This window comes from Siphateles boraxobius, unplaced genomic scaffold (genome assembly GCF_051911475.1).
Source record: "Siphateles boraxobius isolate OS27281-9 unplaced genomic scaffold, OSU_SipBor_1 19, whole genome shotgun sequence".
Classification (NCBI taxonomy): domain Eukaryota; kingdom Metazoa; phylum Chordata; class Actinopteri; order Cypriniformes; family Leuciscidae; genus Siphateles; species Siphateles boraxobius.
This window is the reverse complement of record NW_027508799.1, coordinates 22,255,521-22,269,678: the sequence shown is the minus strand read 5'-3', so window position 1 is coordinate 22,269,678 and position 14,158 is coordinate 22,255,521. Positions and strand designations below refer to the sequence as shown.

At 38.3% G+C, this 14,158-nt stretch overlaps 1 protein-coding gene across 2 annotated transcripts in view; it reads right to left on the bottom strand.

The window, feature by feature from the left end:
* Positions 1–10,920, bottom strand: part of pparaa (peroxisome proliferator-activated receptor alpha a) — a 52,605-nt gene extending 41,685 nt beyond the window's left edge. For both annotated transcript variants that reach the window (XM_077234269.1, XM_077234271.1), the window contains exons 1-3: positions 10,530–10,920; positions 9,607–9,677; positions 6,789–6,834 (exon numbers count right to left, since the gene is read on the bottom strand). The gene's annotated coding sequence lies outside the window, so the exon portion shown is untranslated. The remainder of the gene's footprint in view (positions 1–6,788; positions 6,835–9,606; positions 9,678–10,529) is intronic.
* Positions 10,921–14,158: the final 3,238 nt, after the last annotated feature.

Sequence of the window (14,158 nt, the reverse complement as noted above, 5' to 3'; positions counted from 1 at the left end):
GCCATCCATCATAGAATAACAAACGCAACTGCTTAAAGTTGACAAAATGGTCACTTGAATGTGGAAAAGGAGAATCTTTACAATTAAAATGCTGGAAAGAGCTTTATTAAACTGGATAGGCAGCGAATAAGTCAGGGGACGTCACAATTAACAGTTTTAGAGACAAAAAATAGCACGTTTAAAGTTTCCAAAAATGATAAAACAAAAATTAAAAAAATGATAAATGACATTACTCTGCAAAAAACAAAAACCTATAAGCAAAAATACAGCTGTGGCAAACAACATTACTCATTTGTCAATTGTCATTATAACCAGCGGATAAGTAGATGATGACGCCTGAACAAGTTTTCCAGGACATATAATATCAATCAAATAAAAATTATAATAGACCTAATCTGACAGTGAGCTGAGGTAAATTATTTTAAACCACCATTAGGCACAAACAGCTGACTTGCTGATAAAACAATTTATGACTGTGCAAAATGATTACATGCCAAACAAAAAGTTTATGTAATAAAAATGTATGCTTGATTATGATCTCTAAGAATGAAATGTCTCAAGGACATTGTTCTGCTCAAGCTGTATGATTTTATTACTACATAAGATATTGTCAGGAATTCTGACTCTCATAATCATTATGCTAACTAAACAGTCCATATTTGGTCTTTGTCAGTGCAAATTCTTGACTCACTGTAGTCGGGAAGACGTTTGGATGTTGCAATGGTTGATTTGGAAGCTTTTGCTATGATAAGAAATTGATATGAAATTCCAATTCCATCAAACCGCACCTACGGAGAGCAGATGGAGCTGCTCACAGTCACAAAGAATGGGTTCTTGCATTACAGCTGGACGAAGCAGAACAGATCAAATGCAATTCTTCAAAGTTGCAATATTTTTAACTTGACACAGTTTCTTAAAAACATGGCACTCATTGTGCAAGATGCTGAAAAAATATGACAAAACAGTCTAAGTTGTCTGTCTGTCTGCATGTGTTAACAGATTTTAAATAATTTTTTTTTTTGCATGTCTTGTGTGAACAGGCCCAAAGTCTACCTTGACAAACTTAATTGCAAAAATGAGGACTGTGGGTAAGTGTTAGACTTTCATTAAATTATAAGGAAATAAAACAAACATATTTATGTTATATTACAAATGTGTATTCATATTAGTGCCATCAATCGATTGAAAAAATTAACTACATCTTGAGTTTTTATACGTTTTTTAATATATTTTATGATGTAATAATTTCACTGTTAATCTCCAAATTAATGTAGAGACAAAAACAGTATATTTGAAATACTTGTTTAATGGCATCTTTTTATAAATGAAGGCCAGTTTCACTGATTCCGCAACGGATGTCTTGATGAAAATTATTTCCCCCACCTCCAATTTTAAACATTAATTATAGCCATTCAACATTACAGTGTATTGAAAGCAATTTTTTTTAAAAACATATATATGTTAGGCTTCAAAGAATACAACAACTTTTAATTGGAGTGGTTCATTTAAGTGAATTTAAAGCAATCCCCACTGTGGCGAGCAGGACGAGGCCGAGGGACGTGAGAGAACGGTTGGGAGATTGTTAATGAATGACACCTGTGAGACGCACCGTTTTCGCATCTCTAACGGAGGAGCGGAAGCATAAAGGAGGAGCGACGACTGTGAAGATCGAGAGAGGAACAGGCCTGTGTTTATGTTGTGTTTGGTGTTTGTTTTGGGTACCCAGCAGTCGTCCGTGAGGGGCTGCTGGCGGTTCCTTTTGCTTTTGTATTTCTTTTATTTTATTATCAAAAATGTTAAATGTCTGCCGGTTCCCGCCTCCTCCTTCCCTGAACTACGAACTTCGTTACACCCACATTAACCGATAATAAATGTCATATTTATTTGTACCCTGTGAAATATACAGAAATTGAATAATGAAGATATCAAACAGTTTGCACGGCATATAATCAATTAAATATAGATTAATCCTTATAAAAGATACAAACGTTCTTTAGTCAAGAGCAGCGAGTAATTTTCTCAGTTACGTTTGTTCTTTGATCAACTTTAATGACAGACAGCATTACTGTACGTTCACACCGCCGCCGACTTGAGCTTCCAAAGCTACCGGAAGTCATTCATTTTCAATGGAAGCTGGCTTCTCTCAGCTGCAAGGAGCGTCAAATCCATCGGCGTCGCATTTTGGGCGTTTTGAGCGTCAATCAGAAAGTTGAAAGTAGCTCAACTTTATGGTAATGAGCTATGACGCGGTTCAGCAGCAAAAACCAGCAACCAATCGGAATATAGACGTCCTTCGTGCTGGCTGATTCCAGTGAAACATACCATGTAAACTTTCGTTCCTACCAAAACATTAGTTCTGAGAAAACGGAGGAGAAGCTAATCATCACCGTTGCTGGGTTTCTTATCATTTATGATATGACGTTGTTTGCATATAGGTCATGAACCCAAAATCTCAGAGTCCGACGTCTTCTCCGCAAATACAATACAGCAGCAACAAACACAACAACTTCACGATTATCCATGATCCAGTGTTTGAGCATGAGCGCAACTTTTGTTTGAAATATTTACGAACGCTCGTTTCAAGCGGGAATGCAATTCATTTGCTCACGGTAACACCGTTTTGACCAATTGCACTAATGCAAATGCAAATAATAATAATAATAGCTAATTATTCTTTTTTTCACCTGATCAAATGTGACCAAAACGGTTATAAAAATGCTGTCATTATAAAAGGTTTCTTCAATGTATTGCTTGTTTTTTCTGTTTATTACATTTAACGTTGTGACACTTCTCTTCTCCCTGCTACGTCAGAGCGGCCAAAGCGTCAACAAGCTTCCCAGTACATTTCGACAAGCGTCCTTTGCAGGGCGGCCAGAGCTTCTTTGTCGCTCAAGTCGGCGGCTGTGTGAATGTACAGAGTTAGTGGCTGCTGTCACTTTAAGACCTGCTGCTGATGCACATGACGTGGATCTCACATGAGTATCATTTTTTCACAAATCTTTATGTTCATTTAAGACATTATTTAACTAATTTAAGATTACTTTAAAGGTGGGGTATGGGATTCTCTTTTTTGTCCATTTTTCAAAATAACTTGAAATCCTATTCCTAACCCACTTACAGCCACTGAGTTAGAAGCACTGAAATGAAAATTAAGCAATGTAATCATCTGTGGAACGGGCAGGACTAGAAAAACTCCAGCCAATCATTTCCAAGACCACCTGGAATCATTGGACAGTAAATTCGTCAATCAAACGGTCGTACCACACCCCTCTCCCCCCAGCGCGCGTGACCTCCATCGTGCGCATACTCAAAGCTCATGACGAGATGTCAGTAAAGTCGGTTCCATGATTAGTAGTAAATCGTCATTACAATTTCTCACGTATCTGAGTTCGTGCATGTTCTTCGAATGGGTGGAGTCAGGGCCAGTGTTGGAGGAAAGAAGGTAGGACCATATGAATTGTATATTTTCAAAATCTGCCGGTCGTTTTCCAAATCACATACCCCGTCTTTAATGAAGATACTCATGCAAAAGAGAACTCGATTCTGGCGCGCTGCCTGTGCGCAAGATACTGGCGAGTGTTTTTCTGTGCGTCGTGTGTGTCATAGACAGGCCATTAACAAGCAGTGCGTTCTCTTTTGTCTTGTCGCCTGTGGAATGGTTTAAAAGCATTTTCATGAATAAGAGCGTGATCATATAATGTAACGCTAACCAAAGGATGACAGAAAATATGGATGCTGCGTTAATTGTGTTAAATAATAACACATTAAACTGGCCAAAAATGAATTGCATACGTTAACGTTGACAGCACTAATTCATATATGAAATATATTGACTTTTTTTGCAATGTCTATTCAAAGATTAGAATGTAAGGTAATGTAATGTATAGCAATCTTCATTTGGGGGCTTTTCTCAGCAAATATTAATAAATGCCATATTATTTCAGTCGATTCTATTAATTCTATAATCACATGACAGATCTAACTAGTTAATTAAGTGTACTGTATGTGTGTGTTTTCATTTTAATTTATTATATAAATGCAGCTACTTAAGAAAATATATTAATAAATGGACATGAAATATTGACTTGAGTTTAAATAATTTCATTATATGAGAACAAAGAGACTGGAAAGAAATATGAGACATGAAACTAGCACATTTATGTAAGAAATTGGTTGGATGGGTCAATTATACAGTTTAGCGGTCATTATGCAAAAAAACACAGATTCATGAATCAAGTATTCCTAAGTGTGTTCCACCGTATGGATATTTTGTTTCTTACTATTTATCCTTTTAGCGTGTAGCTCAAAGAACACTCTGCACAGACGGGAAATGACTGCAAAAACTGGAAGAAAACCAGGCGTGACAGTGTCATGCCACACGTGTAAAGGCTGATTTATACTTCTGCGTCGGACCTACGCCGGGGCCTCTACGCTAAAGACTACGCGTTGGTTTTCATTTATACTTCTGCGTCGTTGTCCGCGTTGACGCGCAATTACACATGCAGATGGAGCATGTGAAACCCGAGGGAGGGGTTCTAGCAGACCAATCACAGCGCTTGTGTCCGCGTAGATTTGACGCATTGTTACATGTTTGGAGAAGTGCACGTCAGGGTACGCCGAAGGGTATGAGCGCTACACACAGCCTACGACATAGCTAAGGCGTGAGTTCGACACAGAAGTATAAATTGGGCTTGAAGGGTTAGTTCACCCAAAAATGGGTGGGTTAGTTAGAATTTTTGGAAGCATCGAAAATACATTTTGTTCCAAAAATAACAAAAACGACGACTTTATTCAGCATTGTATTCTCTTCCGGTTCTGTTGTCAATCCGCGTTCACGAGGCCAGTGACGCTGCTGACGTAAGACGCTGCTAAAAAATTATCTGGTGCGTCCGTGTATTCGGGTTCAAATAAATATGTCTGGTTAAAAAAAAATGCAAGTCTTCCTCTGTGTGGAAATCCTTAGACAGGTTTGCAAAGATTGTTTTGTTTACAGCGTGCGTCTCCCTCAGACTGTAAACGAAGCTCGGGCGCACCAGATAACACGTCAGCTCGTCTTACGTCAGCGGACTCATGAACGCGGATTGACAACAGAACCGGAAGACAATACAATGCTGAATAAAGTCGTCGTTTTTGTTATTTTTGGAACAAAATGTATTTTCGATGCTTCAAAAAATTCTAACTAACCCACTGAGGTCACTTGGACTACTTTGATGATGTCTTTATTGCCTTTCTGGACAAGGACAGTATACCGTACATAGATTTTCAATGGAGGGACAAAAAGCTCTCGGACTAAATCTAAAATATCTTAAACTGTGTTCCGAAGATGAACGGAGGTCTTACGGGGCTTGGAACGACAGGAGGGTGAGTCATTAATGACATAATTTTCATTTTTGGGTGAACTAACCCTTTAAGCTCTGCACAAAAAAACTTTAGCTTTTTTTCAAACTTATGTGAGTGTGATACTCTTTGCTAGACATCAGGAACATTTCTGCAAAAAATGACATTAAGTACTAACAGAGGGAGCATCAGAACACGCAAGAAAACATCTGGATGACACCTGTAAATCTCACATGACCTGAGAGTACATCCACACTGCAGGAGACAAGGAAATGGGTATAATGTGTGAAACAGACTGTTAGATGATTGAGTGATAAAGACATTGTATCTTCATAAACCAGTTTCCACTTTCTTTTTCTCCGCTGTACAATACATGCACTGAGGTTATCGAAAAACGCAACACAAACATCCTAATACTTCTTACTGTGTATCTTTACAAAGTTTGGGAGCACCAACTCTTGAGTAAATTAAATCATTTTGGAGGTACTGGGATATTTTGCAAAAGTAAAAGACCATAAAGACAGAATGTTTTAGTTCACGTCATGCTAATTTCACACACTTCGAAATCCATGAAACAACCAACATGTCAACCTATAATACAGCGATGAACAGAGTTAGAGAAAGACAGCCACAAAGAAGCAAAAAACCAACCCTGCAAATCAGACAACAACTTCACCACTAAGATAAATCATGTTTGATCAGCGTGGTTTTGAGCACAGGCACGCTGAAATGATCATTTTCAGACAATCAGGATACTGCAAACCTTTCATCCCAAATCTGCCTCTAATTTCAGTCAAACTGATGCAATGGGAGACTAACAGGTAGATTCTCGTCATTTTTCTGCTCTGCCCACCATAGAAATAAGCTCTCAAAGACGTGCCCTAGATTTGAACAACCCCACTGTCTGATGAAAGATTTGATCGGCGTATGATGTTCTGAACATGTAATCGAGTGTCAGGACATTTAGGATTATGCAGTACATATCATGTACATTCTAATTTGGAAAAAACATGTCTAGAATACCTGATATCTTCTTACTTCACTAAACGACCAACATGAAACGTTCACAGAAGATGAATAGAGAGGCCTCCCACACAGAATTCACATTTCAAAGAGACCACACGAACACTGCAGGCCTGCAGACTAGCTGCAATATGCACTTAAGATTGTACAATTATTATTGTAAAAGAAACATGTCAGCTTTTGCACAATTATATAATATTCACAAAGTAGTTTAAATATGTACATTCAAAATATTTTCAACAGAACAATACAGTTGCATAAAATATGCCTGTTTTATTTCTTAAAAGAATCTGTTAAATGAAAAAAATGTTTTCATTTTAGAGCACTATTTTTTAATTTAGTTAATTTACTGGCCAGTTCTGACAAGGACTGGCACTGCAAATTGTATGTTTTTGATGGTCACTTTAGTTTGTCAAATTGTTTCTCACCTGCGTAGTCAAGCATGTCTGTCAGAATCGTCCAAAGTCCCCGAACCTGTGAACAACAAATCACAGCCCATGAACATTTACTTAAACTCAATGAAAAAGCACAAGCACTTTAAGTCATTTCAAGAACCATCCATAAGCTCATCTGTGCTGCGAAAAAAATTCATCCAAAACCAACGCAAACAGCACAGCATTTTCTCGGGTCACGACCCGGCTCAGTTAAGCATGGAATGTAAAACCGAACCAAAGGAAGCAGGGGAGAACCCTGCAGAGGATTGTTTCATTTGCTCACAGGATTCATGAAGTCATTTTTGACTTGGGATCTCAGCTCCTGCTCACTGTAAGCCCAAAAAATAGATGTTTTCTTGGCAGGAGCAAAAAAAAAATTAAGTTCAGCCAAAATAGACAATACAGCAGTATAAGGAGCTAAAACACATGCCAGATTGCAGAAGGGCGATTCAGAGCTGAGGCCCTGTCTTTCTCCCCCTCTCTAGAATGATCCACAGTGGAAAGAAAAGCCTTCTCCCTGTCCTCAAATGAACTCAAACATGAGCTTCCTGTTAGACCCTGGGAGGAAACACCCAGCACAGCAACCTCACACTAACAGAGGAAGGCCTTCACTGTCGAATTCTTCTCTGCCTGTGAAATTAGGTCAAGCACTTAAGAGCTCCTCGCTCATACCCACAAATTCTTGAAAACGAACGCGCACACACGCTGCCATACATAAAAGACACACATGACCTCAGTTACCTCATGCACATGCGCTCACAGAGGACAAGCACGCACAGAATGCGTCACCTGATGTCTCCCTGCATGACAGGTAAAACACAACCCTGTGACTACAGAATGTGTGTCAGTCTGACTGTCCTCTACTGCACCCTGAATCTGAGCAGCTTAGACACATCCCCCAGTGATCTGTAATGTTCCAGACTCCTGTCGGACATGCAGCGCTCTAACAGCTCTTCCTCACATCTGTGCAACCTTTTAGTGCCAGCTTCAGACAGGCTACAGGCTAAAAGCACAGACACGCCCCTGACCTCAGCTGACATTACAGGCCACTCAAATCATCTCAGAGAGCTGCACAAAAGCGAGGATTTATTGTGTGAATGTGACAGGTTAGCCGAGGCGCCTCCTCTCTCTGTGGTGATTGCATTTTAAATTTTAAATGATGAATGCTTTTTTCGTAGGGTTAGCTGAGGTAAACTAGCTTGGATACAGGCCAGCTACGAGACAGATGAATTTATGACTTCGCCGGTGCAAAGAGCGCGTAGGACTGTTCTCCTCTTTGTAATCTCAGGGCTCGGTTGGCTTTCGTCAATTATCTGGCGATTTTCAAAGTGTTTTAGCAAAAGATGCCAGTAACGAGCCGTCGGCATCATTATCAAATCATTTCGAAAGGCCAAGCGTAATGCTCAGATTACAGTACAGAGTCCAGGTCATGTTGACACATTACATGCTTGGCCTTCTGTCTCTGCTGAAATGCAGCAAGGGAAAAAGGGGAGAGCGCACAGGAAAACCTGAAGCCGAGCACAAAAGCAGAGGAGGGATGAAGAAAAAGTCTGAGAGAAAAAGAATATGACAATAACATATGCCAAATTTCTGTCATCTGTTGCAGAGAGTTTGGGGAGACATTCCTGTGGGATTGACAGTTTGGCGTGGCTGTAGCACCAGGGGCCAGTCATGGAAAGACACTTACAGTGTGCACACACACTTTACGAAGTCAGCCAGACCTACTGAATGCAATCTGGCCACGGTCGTGTGCTCTCAGCATCGGCCTGGCCCGATCCTTCCCGCCTCGGGTTACGAAGCTCTCTGCTCAACGGTGGATTGGTTATTTCACCGACAAGAGATGTAAATGAAAAGATATTTTTGGCAAAATAAATTGAGTGCTGAGTGACAACATTAAGACAAGTGGAAACAGATTGCACAAATGACTGATGGCCTTTTTCTCTTTTTTTCCCCAGTTGTTTTGAAGTGCAGACATCAGCATTCTGAACTCCTCTGTCAGACGGTATATGACTAGAAAAATTATTGTGGAAAAAAGAAAAATACACAGGCCCTTCAAAATAATGCATGGCACTGTTTACAGTGAGCGTTGGATCACATTAAGAGGCAAACATATGTAAAACATCTGACTGAGGTTTCATGTAAAACCTCAAAAAATACCTAAAACATCCCCATACTTAAAAAAAAAAAATCTCTTCCCTCTTATTTTCTGTTTAGTGTTAGGGGGTATTTCTGTCTCCATAAAATGCAACCAAGCAATGATAAGGACAACTACAGCTGAATTTCTCTAAAACACCTTCAAACAGGCTGACAACGAATTCTAAACTATTACAAATCCCAAAAATTATTAACAAAAGGAAATTAGAGAATAAGCAGGCCGCCATAACCAGACGTGGAAAACGCACAGTCAGCATAACAAATCTCAAAGGACAGTGGTTAACATGTCATAGCATGTGTGTGCAACACACAGAGGTGTTTGACTGGTCAACAACTAAAAGTAATAGCCTACCTCAAAGACACAAAATGAGATGCACAAATCCATACACTTTCAAATATATTAATAATACATTACAAAACACATACACACAGTAAAGCAATATATGCGCCTGAAACTTTAGTTTCGGTTATTCAGTAGGCTTCATTATTCTAACATCTGTCTGATGTACGAGTAACAGTGACAACAGAAGTACAGAAAACTGTAATTTCACTTTCAGCATATAACAGCAGATTATTATCACATTCAATTATTTATACAGAGTTGCTCACCCTGAAAAAATTAAAAACTGTAATGTTATATTTAAAGATAAAATCTTACCAGATAAAAGGTGGACGTAGATTCCATCTCTGGGTTGAGTCCGAAAAAGATTTTCGCCATTTCAAGCACCACTGCAACAGACACAGACACACACACACACACACTAACATTTCAGAATAAGCTATATTCTCACTGACTGTAAAAAAAACAATGTCTACAACAAGCAATATGCATTTAGGGAAATAAAACCATGTCATATAAGTGGGATGTATTTAAATAACTGCATTATGATCAACCAAAAGGGGCTGAGGCCTTAGTTTATGCATGATACAAGGATGTAAACTAAGATATTAGCATGCATTTTCAATACAAAAGGGACATAAAATATTCTATTTTAATAATAATTACATTAGTTGAGATTAAAAAAATAATTTCACCAAGTTGCATGAAACATTGTAGACAACCTCAGTTTGAAATAGATGGGATGAAATAACTTTAGTCTGTTAAAAAAAAAAGACATTCGTTTGGCAGAGATCTTTTAGTAAGACACCCCCATTTATGAATCATTTATCTTTTAAACGAGAAGACCTAACGTTAGATCCTTCTCATGGTGCCTTCAGTAAAAGAGAAGAATCTATACAAACCCAAACGAGAGCACAACGATCGATTATTTGAAAAGCGTGAACAAAAACGTCTGGCCATGAGAAACTGACATCTTTTTCTGTCTAATGTGTGTATTACTCTATTCGACGTGCACTAATAAAATGAACTATTCCTCGATTCGAGTGCGTGCTCGACAGATATTTTACATTTGACGCCAGGAAAACAAGCTGTGAAAACTAGGCTACAGTTCAATGCCCCATATGTCGGCTTCGTATCATTGGCGCATATCATTTCAAGCGTAACAGCAAAATAAAAGAAAAAATAGAAAGAAAACAATTCAAACGACGGGACCAGCTACAATATGATAACGGAAAACTTACATTATTTACGTCCGCGTTTCATCCGCTTCCTAGCTTCATCTAGGTCATTCGTAGTCCTTTAGTAGTTGTAAGAAACGGCAAAACAAACAAAAGAAACTTGACGGGGGTCGGTGAATAAACCACGACGACCGTTATTATTCAAGTTCAGACTGAAATTCCCTGTCGCGTGGACACTTTTGCTAGGTTAACACACGACCGTTAATACAACCCGTCCGTGAGCAAACTATCACAACCAATTCCCATCTAGACAAAAACATGACGACACACTGCGTCTTTTAGGGGTAGTTTGATTTTTTTTAAATGATCAAGAATATCTGTTCGCTCTCCCAAAAGCCATAGGACCGGACCAACAGCCTCACACTACCGTGAACTATATCACACAAGTTCAACTAAGGTGAACTAACTGTGATTCACTCACACTCTCTCTCTCACACACACACACACACACACAATCGCGCGCAGCGACCGTTACACAAGAGCCAGACAGCAGCCGCTGACCGATCTAATATCAGCACAAATAACATAGTTTACTCCTATTCACATTGGATATAATGATGGTGGCCGTGGGCTTTTTATTTATTTTTTTAATTAACGGGCTCGTCGAGGTCGACCCGTTCGGCAGATTTACCTCAGCTCGACGAATATGCATTCCGTTTTCAAACCGACGACAAATCTGAGGTAAAAGTTTGGACTTGAGGAGCTTTTATTTAGCGTAGGTAAATACAAGTACAATACATAAAAGTGTGGATCAGGAACATCTATGATGTTTGATACTAACATTTTTAAATAAAGAAGGTTTTAGGAATTATATCTGGTCATAAGTAACTACATGTTGCACTAATAAAATATTGTACGTATATTTTAGTACAAATGCCTACATATTAAATATTTAAAGACGTTTAAACATTCTATAAAGTTTTTCATAATGTTTTTAGGTGTCCCGGGTCTTGTAATCCATCGTTTAACCTGTTTAAACCCCAAAATTGTTTTAGGCCCAGCTAAGTTACAATGAAATAAACTAAGTTTACTTACATGCATTTTCTAAAAGAAAAAAAGGGGTTTAACTGTTGATAAAAGTATATGATTTTTTTCTGCTCATTGTTTCTGTAAACAGTTGCTCAATAAGAACCAAAAGAAAGTTACAAAAAATAAAGTAACAAATTATCATGCTTTTTTTTACTATCAGACAACAGATTTTTTTCTTTTACTTTGTTTCATTTAATGTGACAATGCTTTAATAAAAAGTCTGCCATCTTAAAATGTGAATCAATCAATCAGTTACTAACTTTACTTAGAAATGTGACCACTAACATATTTCCATGTTTATTATGATGATTTATAAGAAAAAATAGACTAAATGTTATATGAATGAATTTTGGTAGCTGTATACTGAGCTTTGACGCAGACATCTTTCAGAAGGGCAAACTGGCATTAAACAGCTCTGGTCATGTGACTATTTACATCAACCATATTAAATTAATTTAATTTATAGAACTTTGACAATGCTGTAAAAGTAATTTTTGGTCATATAATTTTGAATAAGTTATTTTTTAATGACAAATGGGGGCAGGGGGATTACATGGGTTAAGTCAGAAGGGCTTCAGGGATTCAGGTGATTTGGTGTTAAACCTTTATGTGTGTGTGTGTGCACACACTATTGAAGGCATTCTAAAAGGCATTTTCATCTGGTAGTGAGTCATAATTCATTCTTTTATTATTTTTAAAAATAATTTTAGGCTAAATTGCATCATTAATATTAAGAATTTGTGTCTGGATGTTCAGTATACTTACAGAATGTGTAAAACATGTTAAATGCACAATGTACATAAAACAACTTTAACTTCCAATGCTATAAACTGTTGATGAAATAACGCTTTAGATGGCATTTAATATTCTAATTTACCCTATTTATTGAATCTCAAAGACCATTAGTTAGATTTTTTTCCTGCTTCAGGGCTCCTTTAAGTCAAGTCTGCTGTATTTGTGGCCCATAGTCAGCAATAACAATTTCACAAATGTATTTTTAAACAATTGCTCGTAAGAAAATATTTGACAAAGCCACTAAAACAGACAGAGAACCGTTTTATCTGTCAGATACAGATAAAAGTTTTTTTCAAACAAGGCAATATTTTTCCAATAAAATGGGCAGAAGACAGAATAAATAATTAGTTTACATTTTTGGGCTGACATTTTTAGATACCGTTTTAAATATTTTATTACAAAGATGAAAATAAATCACATAAAAGCTTTGATCACCCTTATTTAGTTATTCTTCCTTTTTGAAAGAAATGTCAGTTAAAAAAAAGGATAAAACTGACATAATGAGTAGGCCTAACTAACATCTTTTTAACACTTGAAAATATTTGTTCTCATACAGGATGGTGGTTGACAGATATGACAGCTAAAATGTATTTTAAGAACAATTTACCTTGCATTTTCCCCCTCTGGATCCAAAAATCAGATTACTTTCCCTATGAATACTGGTGTCATTGCTTCCATCACTCTGCCAGTGGTTAAAGTAGAAGAGGAATACACTCAATGAACCCACAGGTTCATCCATACAGACACAGCTAATCAGATTAAAAGGCCGAATTATGTCCTATGTGTGAACGCCTGTGTGTGTTTATATCCTACACAAAGTGGCCTCGTGGGAATTAACAGGAGATGGTGGCAAGCAGATTATTATGAAAGGGTTGTTGAGTTCACATGGCATCACATGTTTACATGAAACTTATTATTGAACTACTGTAGTCTCCACCATTACATGCCTCTCAAATTAAATAAATAAATACATGCAAGAAAAAAAGGGTAGACATTAATGCCACCAAGTGCTCCACATTTATAAACCAGAAAGTCAAGGGAAGATTTGATTATATGACATTTAATACACACAACCTTTACGGCCTTGTGCCGGTTAAATTGCTTACTCGGGCAACCGATTACCTTGAAATCAGTTGGCCAGGGCGCATATAGGTCAAATGATTACATTTGCATTTGTAAGATAAAGACGGTGAATTCTAACGCCAAATAGAGTCGTCATGTAACAAATTGAATGCAATCCTTTCTGACACATGTCAATCACACCGAAACGTATTGAGAGGCCCACTCGCGGAGCCCGCTGATGTAGAGACGTCGCTCCTGTAGTGCACCGGCTGCACCTTTTGTCTTTTTCAGCTAATCACAAATTCAGACCCGGCATCACTTGCATACTAAGCAAGCCCAAATGCTTTGGTCATACACAAGTCAGCTCAAGAGAAGCCTGCTGCTAATTATTTTTTGTGCCCCTGACTGAAATGGGGCACTATTCAATAGAACGAAGGAGCGTAATGATTTTCAACGGCGTTTAATGCAGAACTTTCTCCACGCCTCACACCGCCAGTGCATGAGTGTGTATGAGTGCATGGAGCATTGAGCCCTGGGCTGTGCTAATTTGCAATCAGACACTCTCTTTGAGTTCTGTCTCTATGCCCCCAGACAGTATAAATGGCAGCTGAGACAAAGCTCCCATTCTCCCGGCACAGGCCCTCATAGTTTTATTTCAGGCCAGTGCTCTCAGACAGAGGGCATTCTGGGAAAGCCAATAGATGGCAGTGGCAAAGGGGGCGGGACACTGAGAGAGTGGAAGAGAG